Source organism: Solanum stenotomum, chromosome 12 (assembly GCF_019186545.1).
Source record: "Solanum stenotomum isolate F172 chromosome 12, ASM1918654v1, whole genome shotgun sequence".
NCBI lineage: Eukaryota > Viridiplantae > Streptophyta > Magnoliopsida > Solanales > Solanaceae > Solanum > Solanum stenotomum.
Window position 1 is genome coordinate 24,101,586 of NC_064293.1, and position 23,486 is coordinate 24,125,071.

The 23,486-nt window shown below is 38.2% G+C and overlaps 1 pseudogene; it reads right to left on the reverse strand.

The window, feature by feature from the left end:
• The window catches only part of LOC125847240 (uncharacterized), a 45,400-nt pseudogene extending 23,401 nt beyond the window's left edge, over positions 1 to 21,999 (reverse strand).
• Positions 22,000 to 23,486: the final 1,487 nt, after the last annotated feature.

Below are 23,486 nucleotides of genomic sequence, written 5' to 3' on the forward strand. Positions count from 1 at the left end.
ATCACAACGAGATGCAAAGAGTTCACATATTGTTTATGCAACTTCATTTGGTTTCATCGTAGCCGCACATTCATGTTCGTTCAATTGACAGCACTATTCAAGTCATTGGTATTGATCGAAACCTAGACTTAAATTTTTGCAAAAGAACAACCATATTCAACTCACGAGGGGTGGGGAAAATTTGTGAAAAATTCAATATTTTTGGAAGGGTCAAAAATCATTTGCAATTAAAAACAAAACGGAGCCTCAAACTCAAATATCCACAGAAAAGCAGTGTTAACTTTTAAAAACAGAACAACACAAATATATACACAAAACACACTATCAACACAAAAGGTGACAAAATGTGTGGACCTCACCCCACCACAAATAAAAAAGCATTTGTCCTCTAATGCAAATAATGACAGAGTTCGGAGTTGAAGAAGGATAAGACAATGAATGAGGTAAAGAAGGGTCCTGTCTATGCAGTCTCTCTATCCGCCGGGGAATTAGTTCCTGATGCATCTCCCTGAAGTAAAAGAATGGTCCCGAGAGTATTGTTGTTTTGGTCCCCATTGTTTGCCTTTTCCTTGTTCTCTGCAGCAAAATTAGCTTCAATCATTTGATATATTTCATGAGCTGCTTCGAAGGCCCGTATTGCATTAACTAAACTTCGAGCACATGGAGGCACATTAGGGTCGATGGGAATTTGTCTCTTTTCCCTGGCTTCCTTGGTATATTTTCTCTGTCTAGCTAGCTCTGCTTTCTTTTCAATTTTTTTAAACTCTCGTGCCCTTATATGCCTGGGTGGATCATATCTCCCTGCGACTTTTGGTCTAGCCATTTCTGCAATGACTTTAAGATAAGTTAGATAGTAATTCAAACAGGAGCAAAGCTAGTTGGTGAAGTGCTTATCTTGTTAGGCTAATCGTTGAAATTGATGTATGAATGATACAAGGGCACAGACAAAGGGCAAACAAGGGATCTTTCGGCGAGTCGCCAGGTGCATTATGAGAATTACGCTGACCGCCGAAAGTCATAGATCAATCAGTACATAAAGTATTCAGTTAAAGGAGAAATGGGGACGTTAAGCGAACCATCGAGCGATTCGGCGGATTTTGTTCATCTCGCCGATCAGCTCAACGTGTCTATTTACAACCCAGCCTTTCAAATTTCACCCCGAGACCCCAGATCATGCAACTTATGCTTATATAACTCAATTTCAATGAAGACCCAAAGAAACTTCTATTCCCACCACGTAACAATTCAACTCAAAGCATAGTTAAGTGGTAGTCCCTCAAATCATGCAGAAAATACCAAGTCATAATCGATAATATATTCAATCCCAGTAACTCAGAAACTCAGCAAAGATTTTATACTATCAGTCATTATGCAAATGAGTAAAAAACTCTGATCAAATAACTGAGGGGTTCGATTGCCAACCTTTGATGCTGAATTAGATAGTACTGACTTGCTAGGCAGCAATGTGATCCTAATCTAAGCACAATTCGACACTTAAAATACTATAAAAGTGCAAGAAATATGACTACTAAAGTGCGAGTGTGATTTTGTGAAAAGAGACAAAGTGAAAGAAAGTGAATGAAATGGAACTTTTTAAACCTGCGGCTTGTGACCGTCCAGTTTCTACTCATTCGGCGATGTTTGTTGATCTTGCTCAATCACTCGACAAAACACCGAATATATAATTTTCTCGCCGAATATAACAGGGTTTTCAGTTCAGGTGGGCAGTGCATCAGCGGTCTTTGTCGAGATCACTAATTGGGTTGGTGATGCGCCGATGAAATTCACACTTCGCTGAGTTTTACAGACTCAACCTTTAAGATGTGTTGCATCAAACGGTGGGAATGATCGGGTACACCAAACTTATCGATGATCTGCCAAACTGAACTGTTGCTCGCCTACATATAACTTTTCAAGCACTTTCCTTACTCAATCTGTACAAACAACACACTATTATTTTATCAAGATAACAAAAGGCAAGTAAATGGTTTTGGGTTGCCTCCCAAATAGTGCCTTAGTTAACGTCATGGCATGACACAATTTAACCTTCAAACCTCACCCATGGGGTTAGCCGTAGTATCACTAGGCAAACCCCCTTGCTGTCTCGGGTTGAGATGAGACGAGATATGACCCATTTGGGTTTCTAACTGCTTGATTGAAACTTAATAAGAAGTGACGGTTTGGCTGAGGGTAGACGCATCTTATTTCATGCCTTTTAGTATTTTGTCTGACCCTTCAATTTTGTTTAGGATACGCGAGAGCATATCCTCGGACCTACCACCTCCGAATCCTTGGGATTTTGTCGCTCATGGGGGGCACATATCTGAGCTTCTCCCCATCCTTCCAATTAGGATTTCGGTCTCTCCATTCTCAATCCTTCCATCCTTTCTCTCTAGCCCAACTTTGGTTACCACCCTGCCTTGGGTAGTTCGATCGATAACCACCACCTTGGTTGGGTATGAAGTTCACCTCCTCATTATAGAAGGCGTCAAAATTTGTCTCCTCAGGATTTGCACCCCAGACCCCCACAACATTTACAGCATGGGCACCAACCCCTATGACTTTTTTGGATAATATATCAACTTATGTCATGATCTTGGCCATGTTTTGGTCTCTATCATTATCTTTTTCAACTTGCTCGTTAGAGAAATGAAAAGTGACCGGTGAGACCTGGTCTTCGTGGGTGTACTACACCCTGTTGATGGTCGTCATACCATCGAGCAGTTGGGCTGCTACTGCATATGGTTGCTGCATTAGGCCTCTAGGCGAGAGTTGGTCAGCTAGACCTTTGTTTATCGAGTCCAGACTCCGGTAGAAATATTGAAGGAGCACATTATTAGGCAGACCATGGGCTGGGCATTGTAGTACCAATTTCTTAAACTGGAGCCAAGTTTCGTGCAAAGGCTCTCCATTCATGTAACAACCCTCAAAATAAAGTAGGATAAAGTAGAGCCTCACATGGGTTTTATGCATTTATAACTTGTTAAAATAATGAAGAATAGCCTTTTTAGTTAGGTTTAAAGAGTTTGGAAGTCAAACGTCAAGGGATGACCAAGACATTCGGAAACTAGTCTTTTACGTGTTGGTGTGTTCTAGTATGTTGTTCATGTTTTTATGTGTTGTTTGGAGTCTAAAATTAGTGGAGGTGACCCTAGTGTCTTAATAAATGTTTTTAGGGTCAAAATGTTTGTATACGACGCTCCGGGGGCCACCCTAAGGGTCCCCGAGGAGGACCCCAACCTTGGCCAAGCAAGCTGCCAAGGCAGCTTGAAGTTGTGCTTGGAGGGAGCATGTCCGTGTCGCGGACTAGCTCCACCAAGGGCCAAAAGTTTGGTCCACGTCGTGGACATGTCGCGGACTCTACTATCTCAAATTTAATTTTCAGAAAACTTGTGGGAACACCTCCGCATCGCGAACTTGTTTCCCGATGAAATCTGCGAAAATAAAACTCAAGTTTGACTTGTTTAAAAGGTCCAACTAAGTGAGGGGTAGTTTGTGTACTTTGGGGAATTATTATAAACGGTTATTCTACCTATTTTAGGGTATTTTAAATTGGTTAAAACCCCAAAACCTAAAATTAGACCCCATTCTTCAAATTGACCCTTCCCTCTCAAAGTAGATTCTCTCAAAAACTCCATTGAAGACCTTGATGAAGCTCAAGCTTAAAGATGGGTTTTCAACTGATTTCTTCTTCAATTTCATGGGTCTTCAATAATTAAGGTATGGTGACTCTTGATTCGTGAATAACCTCTCATTTAAGGAGTTCTATCAAAGATTTTCAAAAGTGATTCAAAGACCAAAATTCCCAATTTTCAATCTAAACATAGGTCCTTTGTCAAACGATTTTCTGAATCATTTTATTAATGAATTAATGTGGGATTAAGGTTTTTAAGATAATTTTCAAAGGAATTCTTGAAGAACCCATGATCCCCAAATTCTCGAAAATTGGCCTATGATGTGGGGCTTTGTGAATATGATCTCTATTGGTGAAATTATGTTTAGATTAGATTGTATTGATGTTTCCTATGATTATATATACTTATTCATGTTGAATTGTTGGTATATTGATGAGTTGAGAATTATGGCCTTAGGGGTAGAGTTATGGGTTGATCCCTTTGTTTATAGAATTGTACTAGATTGTGTTTATGTTATTGAATTACATTGTTGATTCCTATTACTATCTATGTCAATTGATTATGAATTGTTGAGGATTGATCCATGGTGATCACGTCTTGGAGAATTGGTAAGTTGACCTAACTTCTAGTCTATAGTATGAGAATTGATGTTGTGTGGTTTGATCCACTTATGATGGAGGTGTTCACTTATTGTCTATCTATGCATATTGAGAGCATGGCCTTGAAGGCAATAGATGTGATGTGAATTGATGATTATGATGCATATGTTTATGAAGTTATGCTATGAAGGTTATGTATGAAATCCTCAATGCTAGCATGATGTTTAAAGTGTGTTGATGATGAGGAGTATAATGTGAATGATAATGTTAGGGATTAGGTGTGGTCTACATGACTGATTATGTTAGGTACTATTGTGGAACGACCCCTACCTATACGATTTCTATATGAATGTTTGATCATATACATGTTAGGAGTACCTATTCAATGTTGAATGCGTCCTTGTCTCCTATGATGGAGTGTGGGTGTGTGGTCTAGAATCCCTAAGGGTTTTATATATGAATTGCTCATGAATTGGGGACATTGTGAATGTGTTGTGATCCCTTTAAGGGAAGAATACTCAATATCAATGTTGTTGCTAATATGTCACTATGAGGACCAATATGCACACACACACTCTACATGTATAGCTATGAATATGATGTGTTATGGTGTCTATTGAAAAGTGAACTCTTAAATGCACCCTTACCTCTTATTATGCATGCAAAGTATATGATTAGAAAGGTATGAATATGTGTTGGATAAAGGTGTTTATGTGATAGGATTTCTCACATATGTACACACATGAATGAATGAATAAGTTTTATGATAATCTAGTGAAAGTGAGTCGCTTGAAAGGTTTCCTCAATTGTACTCTAAACTAGACTATGTTATGAATATGGTATGATTATGTGAAAGGTCATTCTCACATAATGTAGGTTCTACGATGAAAGGTCATTCTCATCTTAGAAACCTTTGACCTATATGATATGAGGGATTAAGTCCCTAAAGCCTACTTTATGAACTAATGGTAAATAAAGGCTTAAAGATGTTTAAAAAAGGGAGTTGGAGCTTAGCACCGAGTGAACATGAAAAATGAGAGTGGGGGCTTCATGTTTAGCAAGTTCGGGTTCCCAACATAGATGTTATCTCATGAGATGGAAACCTCCACACTTAGTAAGTCAAGGTTTTCTAGTAGCAATCTCCTTGTTCCATAACTACGTGCCCCTGTAGGTATTAGCTTAGTGGATCCACTAGATAGCTATTATGTATGTAGGTCCTACTTTGGCAAGTAGTACCCTCTCTTTTCGGTGTGGGAGTAGAACACCGAATTCCATGTAGCTCACATGGTCTATGTCGGTTATGGCAATGTCTCCCGAAAGTTAAGAAATGAACTAAGATAAGAATATGAACTCTAGTCATGATTTCTTGAAGAGTTACTTAGTGTAGGTAGGACTATGGACCCTACTTATGCATTGCACAAGTGTACTCTAAGGGAGGTTATGATTAGTCTCTTTATGTAATGAAGACTATGGTCTATGTATGTTAATATGAAAGCATGTTAAGGTTGACTTTACTTATGTCAAGACATGAAGTATGTTTATGCATGTGAATTACACTTATGACTTCTTAATGGGTTTGCTTAGTATATGTGGGGGTATGGGACTCCATGTGTACATTGCACAAGTGAGCTTGTGAAGGGGTTGTGAGGGTGGTTTACCTATGATATGAACTAAATGGGTTATGACTAATGATGTAGTAAAGGAATGAGTCCTTATATGATGTTATGAAGTATGTTGGTCTTATGTCTAATGTTAAATGAAGATGTTATGACTTGTTGAATATGATGTGCCTAGTCTATGGTGGCTTCCTAGGAACACTTGGTGTGAGTAGTATTATGGGATGCTACTTGCACATTGCACTAGTGTGACTTGGGGGTTGTCTTAGGTGATGGTTCCTATGTGAAGACTATGTCTTATGGTGTGCTTATGACTCTATGAATATATGTGGTTGGATTGATGAAGGCTATATGTAAGTTCACCCTTGGTAACCTTAAGGTGATACATTGCACCAAGTATTCCCTAAGGGTTGCTTGAGGAAAGGAGTTAAGATAAAGAGGAAGGTAATGTATTGTATGCATTGAATGTGCCTAAAATGTTATAAGTGGCTCTATGTGCTATTATGAATGGTTTCCATGTGTATGATGATGTATGTGGTTTATATTGTGCCTATGCGCTAAATGTTCTTGAAGTTTCTCTAAAAAGGCATGATGCATAGTTTCCAACTAAATGTCCTTTTAAAAGCATATTTTGCATGGTTATCATACTTAGTGCATTCTTGTACTAATACCATTCTTCTTCATCTTTTACACCAAGTGTAGGTGATGGTGACTAAAGGGTCTTTCCTAGAAGTGATGAGCATGGCTTACTATTCCCAAGTTCGTGTGTGTCCGTAAAGATTCAAGGACCTTTATGTTAAAGAGTTTCCTTAAGTTCTATGTACTAGATATTAGTTTCTTTTGTATTGTAAGGGATGTGTCCCTCTTGTGTTGTAGTCATGTTTTAAGATGGCTACCTTGAGACGTAGTACTCCAATTTTTGTATTAAAGATTTAATGAGGTGACTTTTATGTCTTGTGTTATATTATGAAAAAGTTTTAAATTTTCCGCTATTTTTCTATGATAAATGCTATGAAGAATGCTAAGGGCTTGTATAAGACCTCCGAGAGATCGAATACGCTAGTAACGACTAGGGGGTGCTCTCGGGTCGTTACAATTCAGACGCTTAAAGCTTTGGATGCTATCCCGAATAGTTGTCATCTTCGAGGGAGGAAAAAATGGCACATTAAATGCGGTTACCAACTCCTCCCACAAAGTGATTGAGTTTCGTGGCAACTCAGCTAGCCACTTGCACGCCTCTCCCATCAATGAATAAAGGGAATAGCCTTAATCGAACTGATTCCTGAGAGATGTTTTTGAATGAGAATGGTCCACACACATCTACGAAGTTTCGAAGATGCTCGTGTGGGTCCTTATGAGCTAATCCACTGAAAAGTTCCTTTAGTTGCAAAAGTTGCAACATGATGCTTGTTATGTGGAATACTGAGTTTCCCTCTGTTGGAGGTAGGCGGATAGCTCCAACACCTCCCATGAGATGTGGATCATTGATGTTGGGCTCTTAAACATCGTTGAGGTTATCGATGTCGTCCTGATGGCCCACTTGGCTCCCGTTACTACCGTTAACACTCATGCTTTCTGAAATATTTACACAATCAACAAAACAAAACNGCTCTTGAACATCGTTGAGGTTATCGATGTCGTCATGATGGCCCACTTGGCTCCCGTTACTACCGTTAACACTTATGCTTTCTGAAATATTTACACAATCAACAAAACAAAACTAAAAATTAAGTTAGTAAATTACAAGTAAGAAGAAAATAAACTCTATTAATCCAAAAATTCTCAAACAACACCACTCCCTGGCAGCGACACCATTTTGATGTTTGCCGTAATCAATGACACAACTTCCAATTCAAGTGTCTACGATGGTGCAATAGTATAATAACCCAACCAAGGGTTGGGTTCGTCCCAAGGGAGTGGTTTTGAGAATTAATAGAAAAATAAAACTTAGCTCTAAATAGTCGTAGCTAAATATATTAACGAACAAAAATATAGTAAATTAAAGGGGGTGACACGAGAGTGTCAAATATCAAATGGGGGTTTTGTCACAAGTAAGTAAAAACAACAAGAATTAACATGATCCAGTATGGGGAAAAGTTCTTGGAGTGTGACCACAATACAAGTTGAGATAAATTGTTGGGTACATGCTTTCAATAGGAAATTTGCAAGATAATAGTGACTAGGCTAAGCTTTAGATGGAAATAAGTTCCCTCTCGGGCAACTTATCCTGTTTCAAATGGGTTCCTCTCGGACACCCACTTGCAGCATGAAGGCCAGCCTACGACTTACCCCACTCACTCTCTCGAGCTGAGTGTTAGGATATGGGACTAGGGCTCACCCTCTCGGGCTGAACCTTATGTCGACCCACTCCTTAGGCCATCAGTCTAGTGGTCTTGGTTTCGTGACCTCTCTCTCGAGCAAGATGAAAACACATGGGTGGTTTTGTATGTACAACCACAAACCCATTAAATTAAACCACAACCACTAGGTGAAATCACCATTAAAATACATCTACCCTATCATCAAGCAAGACCCAACAACAATATCAACACATATTTGCTAAATCACACCCCAAGAATGGGGGGTTTTTAGCCACACATCAAGAAATAACTAAATACACCTGAAATGCTACTAAAATCAAATGGGTATAAAAAATTAAATCTTGATTTAAGCAAAGGAAAAAGAATGGAGAAGACCCACTTCCAACTTGAGGAAGATGAAATCTTTCTTTCTTCAAGTCTCCCAAAAACCCTCTTCTAAACTTTAAGAAACATATCCAAAAAAGGTACTTTTCTATTGTAAAAATAATAATAATGGTTTCTCTCCTAAGAATTAATAAAGAGTTCAGTAATTATAGCCATCATAAATTAGTGCTAGCGGATAGCTCGGCGAAGTTAGTCAAGTTCGCTGAATGACTCGGCGACTCGCACTTCTTCTGTCTCATCGCCGTTTCATGCTTGCCTTCAGCATCTTCACATCCTGGACCATTGGGCGGTATAGTACTGCCTCGCGGAACTATTCGACGAAGCGCCGACTACTCCTTTCATCACTTTTTTGATCCTCTTCCTTCAGGGCTTCGCGTACTGGAATAAAGGGCGGGATCTGTCCCTTTGGCGACTCGTCAAGTGTGATTGGCGGAGTTCATGCTTTAGCTTCTTCACTCTTTTCAGCCTTTTTGTTCCTTTTTGTGCCTAGGAGTCCATGCTTCCGCTAAAACTTCAAATACCTGAAACTTAAGAGTTGTCATCAGATATTGAGATAAAATAAGCATTCGAGGATACTATTTCTATCAAAATAAAGCCCGAAATGAGTCGAATTTGTGGATTCATCAGTTGCTTCCCAAGAAGCACCTTATTTAATGTCGTGGCATGACATGTATATGCTCTCAAGGTTCATTCTTTGGGTTAACCAAGGTATCACTTGGTGGAACCCCTTTTGGCCTTGGGTTCAAATGAGATGAAATCTGGCCCATTTGCGTTTCCAACTGTTTAATGGAAAATGAGTGAGAAGTTACCGTCTGGTTTAGAGTTGAGACGTCATCTTTAATTTCATTAAAAACCTTGTCTGGGTTAGCCCTTTTCTCTTTTGGCTTTTGACACTCATAGGGAGGGACATATCTCTCTTTGTCACCATTTCACTCCCTCTAGTTTGTACCACAGTCATGCCACTCCCTATCACAATTCTTCTAACTCTTTGTCACCATTTCACTCCCTCCAGTTGTACCACAGTCATGCCACTCCCTATCACAATTATTCTAACCTTTGTCACGCTCGTTATTCTAACCTTGGTTTCCACCTGGCCTTGGATAATTTTGGCAGAAACCTCCTCCCTGATCCGCTAGAAAGTGTACTTCTTCATTGTACAATGCTTCAAAGTGTTCATCATCGGGATTTACTACGCTAATTCCAACTGCATTCACGACTTTAGAAACACTACCCATGACATGTTTGGAAAAAATATCCATTTGGGTCATCATTTTAGCCATGTTTTATTCCCGCTCTTGGTCTTTTTCCATTTGCTCCTTTGTCATCCTGTAAGTCAAAAGAGATACCTGATCCTTCCTAGTATACCAAGCTCGGTTTATCTTCTTCATTCCATCAAAGAGAGTCAACGCTATCTCAAAAGGTTGCTGCTAATTCCTCCTTGGACAAGAAGATAAGCCACACCTTTGGTAACCGAGTGTAGACTTCGGTAGAAATGTTGTAACAACACATTTTTTGGAAGTCTTTGAGTCAGACATTGAAGTAACAACTTCTGAAACCTAAGCCATGTTTCGTGGATTGGTTCACCATCCAAATGTTGAAAGCCCTGGATATTGTCCCTCAATGCCATTATCTTTGAAGAAGGGAAAAATCTTATGTAAAATGCCTCGGTAAGCTCATCCCAAGACGTAATCGAATCCCTCGGTAGTTGAGCTAACCACTTGGTCGCTTCCCCCATCAAAGAAAAAGGGAACAACTGGAGCCAGACTGAATCTTGTGAGATGTTCTTGATTGAGAAGGGACCATACACATCCACAAAGTTCCGTATATGGTGATGGTGGATCCATTAGCTAAGTAACCTACGGGGCACGTAGTTTATGGAATAAGGGGATTGCTATTAGAAACCCGACCACTACTATCATGAGGGCTTCCATCCCACGAGATTGCTCCTAGGAACCCAACCTTTATGAACGTGAGGGCTCCCATCTCAAGAGATTCCTACTAGAAACCCGACCTCTACTAACGTGAAGGCTTCCATCACATATCAATATCCACTCAGTGCTAAGCATAATTCTCATTGAGTTCATATTAAGTCTTGACTTAAGTTCATAATTATGGAAGAATGTCTTGACATTCAATCAAACATAACTCATACTATAGCTCATTAGATCATGCGTGAGAATAACCTTTCACCGTCCATGTCATCATATAGATTCATTAAGTGAGACTAGTATTCCAACCTTTAGAATCATCATATTTTTAGGGAATCATTCATATCATATCATATTCATACGTAGGTGTGTATATGAGAATAACCTTTCAACAACACAACAACTAGATCATGAGCATATTCACTTTACTCTCAAAGTGTTCTTAAAGCATGTACCAAACCTTCATAAACATGCCTAATATCATATCTTGCCTTTTCAAGGTCAAAGCTCATATCAAATCAACACATCTAGAGTGACTACATTGGACATGGATATAATCATAATTCAAGTAGTTCAATTACAACAAGCATAATCTCATACTTCACCTCTTTGAGGTTCAAACTTACTTTCAATCATCACACTTAGGGTTCAAGCACTAGGCATAGATATCATCCTAACTATTGTGATTCTATCAATTCATGCACTCAAACATTCATGAGGTATATTAGGTAGGTAAGGTCCCTCCACAACAATTCTACCTAATAGTCTACCATCATCATATAAGCTTCACTATCAAAGCCTTAACATTAATAATTTAACATACTAACTTTTACCCTCAAGACCCTAGAAATCACATTCATACTAAAGCCTTACACTCAAGAAATACTTCACATTATCATCATATATTCCTAATTCTCAAGACAATCTAACCACATGCTTCATTCTTAAGAAATTCTAGTCATATATCATCATATAAACTCAATCTCAACACAACTAATCATGACTCATCATATCCCTAATCTATTTAATTCATGTCTACAAACTTTACTTTTAAGAAATTCATATCTAGGTGCTCTAATATCAAGCAATTCATAAAGTAATTCATCAACCTTAAAAGTTCACATCTAAGCCCTCAATTTCCCCTTTCATGGCATAAAACAGAACTATATCAATTTCAACCTAGAATCCTAGGTTAATCAAGAATACATGTATAATCATACTAAAAACATGTAATTACATCATAAACAATCATAAATAACCATTATCCACTCACTTGGATCAACATACAATAATACCCACAATATAGGAAGGAACCCTAACTAGAATAGGGGATTCATATTTACAATTGGGGGAAACATGGGGGGCTTCATGGATGAAAGAAATCCATGAATTAATAAGACATCATACCTTGATTACAAAGCCTACAAAGCTTGAAATAATGGAGACTTGACCTAGGTTGACCCTCTTCTTCTTCTTCTTTGAGTTTTCTAGAGAGAGAAATATTTAATAGGATGAACTTTCGGTTTTGATTTGGGTTTTGGGAATAAAATAACTTAATTGGGGAGTTTGAAGGGTTAAAATAGCATATATAGGTGTACTAAGACTATACAAAATGACCTCACTTAAAGTTAACTTGAAAAGGAATTTCCCAAATTACCCTTTACTAGGCAGCCTGCTCCTAGGCACCACAACAGGCTCCATGAGTCGTGGTCCTGCCCGTGGTCCTTGGGCTGTGGCTAAGCCATGATGTCTTGGCCTCCAACACTCTAAGGCATCTTCACGAGCCTTCCCACGAGCCGTGGTCTTTACCACTGGCTGTGAAGTGGCTCATGAAGGTGAGCCATTCTTTGGCAGCTCAAGGTAGCTACTGCCTTAGACACCACAAGCCACACCACGAGCCGTGGTGGTAGTCGTGAGGTGGGTCAATGCTTGGCAAGTTTGGGGTAGCCTTGGCCCTTGGCTTGGGCCTTTCCCCCTTCCCTTGCATCTTCTTGCCCTCAGTCTTAGACATAGTTGGCCTACTAAACTATGGGGTGTTACAATATCTCCCCCTTGGGGACATTCATCCTCGAATGACGATCTAGACACCCTTATGGAAGTGAAGACTCAAGACTAGCAGCCCATCATGCATGCGACATTAAAATAATGCACAATTCTATGGAGGAAACATCAACTCCAATTCTAACATAAACAATGCATCACAAGAAAGTAGGAACTACATCTAACAATCCATTATTCATGAAACCTCAACATTTCTCATATCCATAGGAGGAACTACCTTCTCCAACTTAAAGCATGTTCAACACAACTTCGTGGAGTCCTTATGCAACATATTTTCAACTAAAGCATGTTCAACAATCATCTCATGGAGCCTATATGCAATCTATACTCATAACATACATCCAAGGAGGAATCTCTCAAGTCCAAGTTAGGACATGTTCATCAGTTCGTCTCATGAAGTCTATAGGCAATTCTACTCAATGCACTTCATCATGAGGAAATTAATCATGCAACTTCATTTTAGTTCAAAACACAAGTTTTCATGAACATGCATAACATAAGGAAATCATCGAAACATCTATAACACACATGACTTCACATAAAGAACAAATCATGAGGAACTCATCATCTTAATGCTAAAGAAGGAATACAAGGGAAAGGATGAGGATATTGGGACTTCTTATTGGCTCTTGGCCTCCCAAGTAGCACTCTCACCTTCACTTAAAGACCACTCCTTAACACCTTCATGGAAGCAACATCCTTACTCTTCTGTTTCTTAACTTTCCGGTCTAAGATGCCCACCGGTATTTCTAAATTAGAGAAATTCTCATTAACTCCCAACTCTCTTTAAGGAATTTATGAATGTCGGATCTCCAACACCTTCTATATCCAAGAGACATGGAAAAAGCGGATACACCGGTACCACTCATTAAGCAACTCTAGTTCACAAAAAACCTTACTAACTCCACTCAAGATCTCACATGAGCCTACAAAATCGGGACTAAACTTCCCAAAACTCACTACACCTCTCAAGGCTACAATTTCAAGACAACCCAAATCATGAGCATAGAAAACACTCAACGACCTTGCTATCTAAGCACATTATCTCCCCCCTTGGGAGTTAGCCTATACGGACTCTTCTAAGCATCATTTATTTCAATTCTAAGGTCGGAGCAAGTCATCACTAAGATTTCACATTCATTGTTGAAGATGATTCTACACCATGGTGGACTACATTTCTACTCTTCTTAGAGCTGTCTATTCTCTCAAAACATTTAGGAATTACCTAAACACCCTATTCAACAAATCTATCCACATTCCCCCAAAACTTATCATAACTAAGTTGATTTCTACCATCAAATACACATAACCATAATGCAACCCATTCAAACCAAAGACAACATCAAAGTCTATCAAGTTACAAAACACAAGAAACACCAGAATCTAAATAAATATAAAACACATAGCGGGATCAAAATTTGGATGACACTCTTGTTCACCTCTAGCTTGGAGAGCGTATATCCTATTCTTCTTTGGGGCATTCATACCCGAATCAGTAGAAGCAACTTTCTTATGCCCTCTCCCTCTAGCCTTAAGTTCCGGCAATCGCTCATTTTATGACCACTCCTACCACAACCATAATAACCCTCTATACCAACTAAACATCTACCCTCATGTCTCTTTCCACACCTAGCACAAGTAGGCCATATGGACTCATTAGTAATTCCTTTCGGTATATGGTTAGATACCCTATCTTCAATAAATCTTGGGGCAAACCTAGAAGGACCTTGTCCGGAGAACCTTTCAAGAGAAGAATTATCATCACCAATCCTAAACCTTTTTTTCTTCCTAAATCTTTCTTAAAGTTTCCCTTCCTCAATTATTTAAGCATAAACCATAGGACGATAAATATTCATATGATGATCAAGCATGGTAGTACGACATTCATTCACTACCAAGTCAGACACACCCGACACAAACTTACTCATTCCCGACCTAGGATCGAACACTAGAATTGGAGTATACTTAGATAATTAGGTGAATCTCAATGCATATTCCTTAACACTCATATTACCTTGCCTAAGGTTCATGAAATAAAGCACTAAAGCTTCTCTCATATCTAAAGGGAAGTACCTATCTAGAAAATGTTACGCACCCCTAAAACTAGTAGGTGAAACTAGAGCCTTACGAGTAAGGTGTTGAGTTTGATATAGGGTTTTAGGTTGTAAAATGGTTCCCTGAGCCTAGGTTGAGGTGTTTAGAGGTTAAACGTCAACATACGACTCCCCAAGGACCAACCAAGGGTCCTTGAGGAGGACCCTAAAGTCTACACCCCAAGGTTTCCCAAGAACCAATAATCTGCCAAAAAGTTGGGACCTACTGATGGGGACCTACTGGGCGTAGGTCAACCAACACTCTGTAGCTCCAACTCATAGGTAAATACCTAGAAAAGTAGGGTTCAAACTCCTCACCCATGACCGGCAGGATAGGGCGTATGTGGACCCATAGTCTGTGGGTCATGGGCGTGGGTCACACCTGCACCTTCCTGCCCAATCTCGGCCAAAGCTTAGACACTTTAGGTAATTTCCCAATCAATTTATTCAAGTGTACAATCATTTAAATCATTTTATTAGAATTATATAAAGTATTTTAAACCATTAACTAACCTATTAACTTTATAATTCGCAAGACCCCAAACCATAACTAACTTTACCTCCAAATATTTCTCTCAGTAAAAACTTGTGTTGGAGAAAAAGAGGTCAAGGTCTAGGGCTCAAGAACTCACCTTTTCCATTCAAATTCATGAATATTATTCAATTAAGGTATGTTAGTTTTGATTCATGTTTAACTTTTCATCCATAAAGTCCTTAAATTCACAATTCCAACGTTAGAAAATTCTCCAAAACTAGGGCTTTCACTCCAAATCATGAATTCCTTCCCAAAACATTTTCAATGATTCAATTGTTTTATATTATGGTTTAATTACTGATTTATGATGTTTTTATGATAAATTATTCAATGAATCAATGAATTTTACTAACTCCTCAAGTTTGATCTTAAAGTTAGGGTGTTGAATTGCTTTAGTAGAATATTGTAGAATTATGGATATAATGTGTTGATTACTTGAATTATGTATTACTTAAGGAATTTCTATGGGTACGTTGTAGTAAGTTAAACATTATGAGATTATGTTGTATTATTTGAGTTATTGGAATCATATTGCCTCCCATGTTAAATGTAGAAATCCTAAATGAGATTAGTTGAATGTGAACCTTGATCCAAGAGGGGTAAAATATGAGATTTATGCCAAGTTGTGGCTTTATGTGTATACTTGATGAGCATGATTATAACCTAAATTTTTGTGAGTTGAATTGTATGTGGTTTATTGTGGAAAGACTCCACCAATATGACCTATATTATGAGTGTTTTAGATCATGCATTTAATGACCAAATTACTTGAAGTAACACTATATCCATGTCTAATATAATGAATGGTGGATGTGTTGAGTGAATATGTTCCTTGGTCCTTAGAAAGGAACTGTATGATATTATTCATGCTTAGTGAATGTGTGTTCATGATGTAAGACCATCTTTTGAGCAAATAAAGTGATCTTGACTTTGTTGTAATTGTGGTGTAGTTGAAAGTCTATTCTCACTCACACATACTTAGACACGATGATTCCATGATTATGATGTTATTATTGTGTAAATTGAAAGTTCATTTTCATAAACACATAATGAGTATAATGTGAAAGTTTTCCTCACATATTGCAGATTCTAGTTTGAAAGATAGTTCTCACCTAATTGAATCTATCATGAGGATCTTAGGTTGAAAGGGTCATTCTCACCTAATGAATCTATGAGCTATCCTTATGAGTTGTATATGATGGAGGGTAAGATACTCCTTCATTCTTGTAAATTCAATTCAAGACTAATCATATATTCGTGGCAAGCTATGCCTAGCACCGAGTGGATATTAAATATGAGATGGAAGTTCCCCTGCTAGAAAGGACAGACTTCCATAATATATCGCATGAGATTGAAACTCGCCCGCTAGATAGGTTTACAAAGTGTAGGGTTTGGAGGCTTAAGTACTATTCTCGAAAGATAGGTTTCTAAGGAGCATGGAATTGAAGATTTGGTGAGTCCTCATAGCTTCGAGGACAAACCCCTTTATTACCCTTTATGTCTTTTATTTTACTTTTTGAGCTTTTGTATGGGCTATGTCCGAAAGTGTTATTAAATTGTTGTAGATGGTTTGAGACATAGTGTCATGGACTCCCGCCTATTTTTATAAAAGACTTTGATTGTACATAAAAGTTATTAATTTCCTCAAAATTTCCTATGTTCTTATGTTATGGTATGCTAAGAGGCTTGTATGAGGCTCTTTGGACTTTTGTACGTCGTGTTACATCTAAAGGGTACTCTCGGGTCGTAACAAACTTGGTATCAGAGCACAAGATTTTGGGATGGTTTTAGATGTCTCAAACAACATATAGTAGAGTCTTGTTCAGAGTGTGAATTATGCCATATTTATGAATAGGAGGCTATTGGATGTTAGCAAAATCTCTCTTTTTCATTCTCCAAGTCGTGCCATAGAGCTTAACTCTATAAGGTCTCTCTCTTTTTCCTTATCTGATGGTCTTTTGGATATGACTACTCGAAGGGCTTATGCTACAAGGAGTGAGGGAGAAAGGTTGGTTGTGATGCCAGTTATGGCTATATTACTAGATAAGGCTTGATATGATAGGTTTATATGGAATCCTTTGGTATGAATAGGTTGCATTATGGTTAGGTGTGTTGTTGGTAGAACCCGACTTAGTTATGATGAGTTTTAGGGTGTGTCGGAAGATTTGATGAATAGTGGTGCTTAAGTGATGCCTAGAGATGTTGAGTCAATAGACTCCTCTAAGAAAGGTAGAAGTGTAGTCTATCATGGTTTAGAATCACCTTGAGTGAGGGATGTGAAAGTTGAGTGATAAGTTGACCAAACCTTAGAGTTGAAAGATATGAGGCTTAGAAGAGTCCGTATAGGCTTACTCCCAAGGGGGAGATAATGTGCTTCGATGGAAAAGGGGTTAGGTGTCTTATATGTTCATAATTAGGATGGGCTTGAAATTCTCACCTTGAGAGGTGTAGTGGACTTGAGAAGTTTAGTCTCGGTTTTGTAGGCTCATATTAGGTTTTGAGTAGTGTTGGTAAGGGTGCTTGTGAGCTAGAGTGCCTAAATGAGAATCTCTTTAATTTAGAAGTTTCGATAGAGGTCTTAGTTTGGAAAGTTAAGAAATAGAAGTGTGAGGAAGTTGTTTTCATGAAGGTGTAAAGGAGTGGTTTTTGTGTGAAGGTTGTAGGTGAGGGTGCTACTTGGGAGGCCAAGGGGCCAGTGAGATATCCCGATATCCTTATATTTTCTTCTATTCCTCCTTTAGCTTGAGAGGTTAAGTTTTCCCTTGACTTGTTTCATAATTGTGAAGTCTTGGATGTTGTATGTGTTCCATAATTTCCTTGTTTTGGAAGTCATGTGTGAATTATATGTTTTCCATGGTTTCCTTAAATGATGAATGTTCTTGATGAAAGTTATGTTTATTGAGAAAATGAGTTTTCATGATTTATGTTTCTCATGTTGTGGTGCATTTGGTATGAGTTGCCTATTTGACTTCATGAGATGTGTTAATGGACATGCTTTAGTATGCTTTTGAGAGAAATTGCATATTGGCTCCATGATGTTGTGTTGAGCCTTATTTTAGTTGGAGAAGTGAGTTCCTCCTATGAAAATGAGAATTATTGAGTTTAGTGCATATTGGGTTGTTAGAAGTAGTTCCTACTACCTTGTATTGCATTGATGATGTTTTGAGATGAGATCGATGTTTTCTCCTTTAAATGATTCATTATTTTGATGTTTCATGCATTTTGGAATGCTAGTCTTGAGTTTTAATTCTGAGAAGTTTTTAGAAGTGTCATTCGAGGACGAATGTCCCCAAGTGGGAGATATTGTTGCGCCCCCTAAAACTAGTAGGTGAAACTAGTGCCTTACGAGTGAGGTGTTGAGTTTGATGTGGGCTTTTAGGTTGTAAAATGATTCCCCGAGCCTAGGTCGAGGTGTTTAGGGGTTAAACGTCAAGGTACGACTCCCCAAGTACCAGCCAAGGGTCCTTGAGAAGGACCCTAAAGTCTAAACCCCAAGGTTGCCTAAGAACAAAAAATCTGCCAAAAAGTTGGGACTTGCAGATGGGGACCTACTGGGTGTAAGTCAACCCACGCTCCGTAGCTCCGAATCGTAGGTCAAGACCTGGAAAAGTAGGTTGCAGACCCCTCACCCACGTGGGTCATGGGCGTGGGTCACACCTGCACCTTCCTGCCCAATCTCTGCCAAAGCTTAGACACTTTAGGTAATTTCCCAATCAATTTATCCAAGTGTAAAATCATTTAATTCATTTTATTAGACTTATATAAAGTATTTTAAACCATTAACTAACCTATTAACTTTATAATTCCCAAGACCTCAAAGCATAACTAACTTTAACCCCAAATATTTCTCTCAGTAAAAACCTGTGTTGGAGAAAAAGAGGTCAAGGTCTAGGGCTCAAGAACTCACCCTTTACATTCAAATTCATGAATATTATTCAATTAAGGTATGTTAGTTTTGATTCATGTTTAACTTTTCATCCATAAAGTCCTTAAATTCACAATTCCAAAGTTAGAAAATTCTCCAAAACTAGGGCTTTCACTCCAAATCATGGGATTCCTTCCCAAAACATTTTCAATGATTCAATTGTTTTATATTATGGTTTAATTACTGATTTATGATGTTTTTATGATAAATTATTCAATGAATCAATGAATTTTACTAACTCCTCAAATTTGACCTTAAAGTTAGGGTGTTGAATTACTTTAGTAGAATGTTGTAGAATTATGGATATAATGTGTTGATTACTTGAATTATGTATTACTTAAGGAATTTCTATGGGTACGTTGTAGTAAGTTAAACATTATGAGATTATGTTGTATTATTTGAGTTATTGGAATCATATTGCCTTCCATGTTAAATGTAGTAATCCTAAATGAGATTAGTTGAATGTGAACCTTGATCCAAGAGGGGTAAAATATGAGATTTATGCCAAGTTGTGGCTTTATGTGTATACTTGATGAGCATGATTATAATCTAAATTATTTTGTGTTGAATTGTATGTGGTTTATTGTGGAAAGACTCCACCAACATGACCAATATTATGAGTGGTTGAGATCATGCATTTAATGACTAGATTACTTGAACTAAGACTATATCCATGTCTAATATAATGAATGCTAGATTTGCTGAGTGAATATGGTGTTTGGTCCTTAGATAGGTAATATATGTTATTATTCATGCTTAGTGAAGGTATGTTCATGATGTAAGACCATCTTTTGAGCAAGTAAAGTGGTTATGACTTTGATGTGATTGTGGTGTAGTTGAAAGTCTATTCTCACTCACACACAGTTAGACACGATGATTCCATGATTATGATGATATTATTGTGTTGATTGAAAGTTCATTCTCATAAATACATAATGAGTATAATGTGAAAGTTTTCCTCACATATTTTAGATTCTAGGTTGAAAGATAGTTCTTAATTGAATCTATCATGAAGATCTTAGGTTGAAAGTCCATTCTCACCTAATGAATCTATGAGCTATCCTTATGAATTGTGTTGGATGGAGGGTAAGATACTCCTTAATGGTTGTAAATTCAATTCAAGACTAATCATGTATTCATGGGAAGTTATGCCTAACACTGAGTGGATATTGAATATGAGATGGAAGTTCCCTTGCATCAAATGACTGACTTCTATAATATATCTCATGAGATGGAAACTCCCCCGCTAGATAGGTTGGGTTTCTAGTAGCATTCTCTTTATCCCATAACTACGTGACCCCATAGGACATTTAGCCATTTGGATTCATTTCAAAGCTAATACATTTTAGTTCTACCTTAGGCAAGTAGGACACCTCTTTTCGGTGTGGGGTATGGCACCAGATTTCATGCAAGCTCACATGATCTATGTCGGTTAAAGCAAATTCCCACAAGGTCAAGTCTAGGATGTGCTATGGTCACTCAAGAGGTTCTATGAAGTGTGGGTGGTAGTATGGGATGCCATCCATGCATTGCACAAGTAGGCTTTGAGAGTAGTCATGATAGGTTCCTATTTGTTAAGATGACTCATGTAATGAATGTCCTTATGTCTAAATGGTTATTACATTTGATGTCAAGGTTATTTGTAATGTTGCATTATAACTTAGATTGTTGCTATGAGTTGCTTATATTGATGTGGTTGACTAAAACTGAATGTTTCCTAGTCTATGAGAGATTTGCTAAGGATGAGTTTAAAAGAGGGTAAACATGAATGAGGATCTAAAGTGACTTGCTTAGTATAGGTGGGATTATGGGGTCTTGCCTATGCATTGCACAAGTTTGCGTTGAGGTGGCTCATGAAGTGTTGCTCACATGTCATGTTAACACTATATTGCATTCACTATGTATATGTTCATAATGGTATCTCTTATGTGCACTAGTTATGATTGTTGTCTACCATGCTATGGTCTATTTACCTCATGATGTCTTGTATTCTTATGATTGTGTTTTCATAGTATTTTCCAAATGATGGTTTCAAACTAGCAAAGTGCATCCATTTAACAAAAATGTCCCTTTTAGCATGTTTTCAAAGGTTTTTCATGCATGTCTATCATACTTAGTACATATTTGTGCTAATCCTTATTTCTTCTTAGCTTTTACAAAGTGTAGGGTTTGGAGGCTTGAGTACTATTCTTGGAAGATAGGTTTCTAAGGAGAATGGAGTTGAATATTTTGTGAGTCCTCATAGCTTCGAGGACAAACCCCTTTATTATCCTTTATGTCTTTTATTTTAATTTTAGAGATCTTGTATGGGCTATGTCCCAAAGTGTTATTCAAGTGTTGTAGATGGTTTGAGACATAGTGTCATGGACTCCCGCCTATTTTTATAAAAGACTTTGATTGTAAAGAAAAGTTTTAAATTTCAGCAAAATTTCCTATGTTCTTATATTATGATATGCTAAGATACTTGTATAAGGCTCTTCGGAGTTTTGTACGCCATGTTACGTCTAGGGGGTACTCTCGGGTCGTAACATAAAATCACTTTTGAACCCTTCCCCGTCTATGGGACCCATTCCTACCGTTCTAACCGTTTTCCATTTATTAAACCAAACTTGTGCAACCCCTTGAGTTGATAAGAAGCCAACTCCGTCTTCTCTACCGGAGTTACTCCCACAAAATACAACACCTTAGAGACCTCCTGTTTAAGCTCTTGAGGATCTTCGTCCATCTTTGACCCATAAAATTCCATAGTTTCTATCCCAACCTGAGTCAACAGTTGAAAACCAAACCTAAACTTCCCATTAGTCACTTTATCTTCAAAAAGGTCAATTGGAGCTTGAGGAGGAACTTCTTGATCCACATTTCCTTCCTTATTCTTTCTAACGTTAGACCTTGTAGTAGTCATATCCTAAAAATTATCGAGCACAGATTAGGAGAAAGACCTAATAGCGTTAAACACTATGGCACGACTTAGAGAATGAAGAAGTGAAGTTTCATAAACATCCAATAGCCTCCTATTCAGAAATTTGGCGTGCTTCACACTTATGAACAAAAATCTACTAGACATGGTTTGAGACATCCTAGAACAATTCTTAACCTTGTTCTCTGATACCAAGTTTGTCACGACCCAGAGGTACTGATGAGTCCGAGATTTGGACTAAGTTAGGGCTTTATTTACAATGATTTAGTGTCCTCAAATGCTTATTTTGTGCCAATAACGGATGTAAAACAATTGATTTCCAGGTATACGGATTGAGGAACCAAGCAAGGACACTAATTTTCAAAAAGGAATGAAGCGAGCTGAAAGAGTGAAGAAAATAAAGCCAGGTGATCACCTAGTCCACTTGGCGAGTCACCGATGGCTATTTGACCGCCTAAAGTTCCAGTGTGCCAAGCCTTTGTAACGACCCTAAAAATGAACTCATGAAACTAGAGCCTCGTGTGTTGGTATATAGTTGGTAATCTTGTATAAATGTTTAAAATGGTGTTAGTGGTCAGTTTGGTTGTGTTGGAGGTCAAACGTCAAGAGACGTCCGGAAACTAGTCTTGTGTGTACTAGTGTGTCGTCCTTGATTTGGTGAGTTGTTTGGAGTCAAAGAGTAGTGGAAGTGACCCTAGTGTCTAGATGAGCATGTTTAGGGTCAAAACACCTGGGTACGACTCCCCAAGGACCACCTTAAGGGCCCTTGAAGAGGACCCAAATGCTGACCAAAAAGCTGTCAAAACCAGCAGCCATCCACGAGCCCCATTGACGGGGCGTCAATGGATTGGCGGGGCGTGGATTGGCTTCGTGAGTTGAGACTTAGTATCCTCACCAAAGACTCCCAACACCCTCTCTGAACCTTTTGACGAGCAGCCAGGATGGGCCGTCAATCCATCCACGGTCTGTGGATGGTGGCCGTCAATTGGCACTGTATTGCTGTCCAAAAATCTGCCTAGCCAAGGGTGGTTTGGTAAATTCCATCCTTGGCCAATTAAATGAATGGACGGTTGTTTTAACTTATATTAGGTATTTTAAAGGTATTAAAACATTTAAAAGGTATTTTTGAATTCATTCTTCAAATTAAAAACTCCCAAAGACTTTCTCTCTCTAGAGTTCCCTCAAGTTCAAGGAAGAAGAACGTGGAGAGCTAGGGTTTCAAATTGAGGGTGTTCCTTCTGCCAAATTTCATTGGGATTTCATCAATTGAGGTATGGTGGCTCTTTATCTAAAGCTAGTTTTCGCTTTATAGCCAATCTCAAATGAATTTCAAAGTTTTCCAAAAAGTTATGAAAAATCTTGTTTCTCAATTCTCTCAAGGGTTCTTGCATGAAAATGGTTTCAATGATTAAATATGATGTTATTAATGTTTGATTGAAGGTTTTTGAATGAAAAACTCTATGAACCCCTGT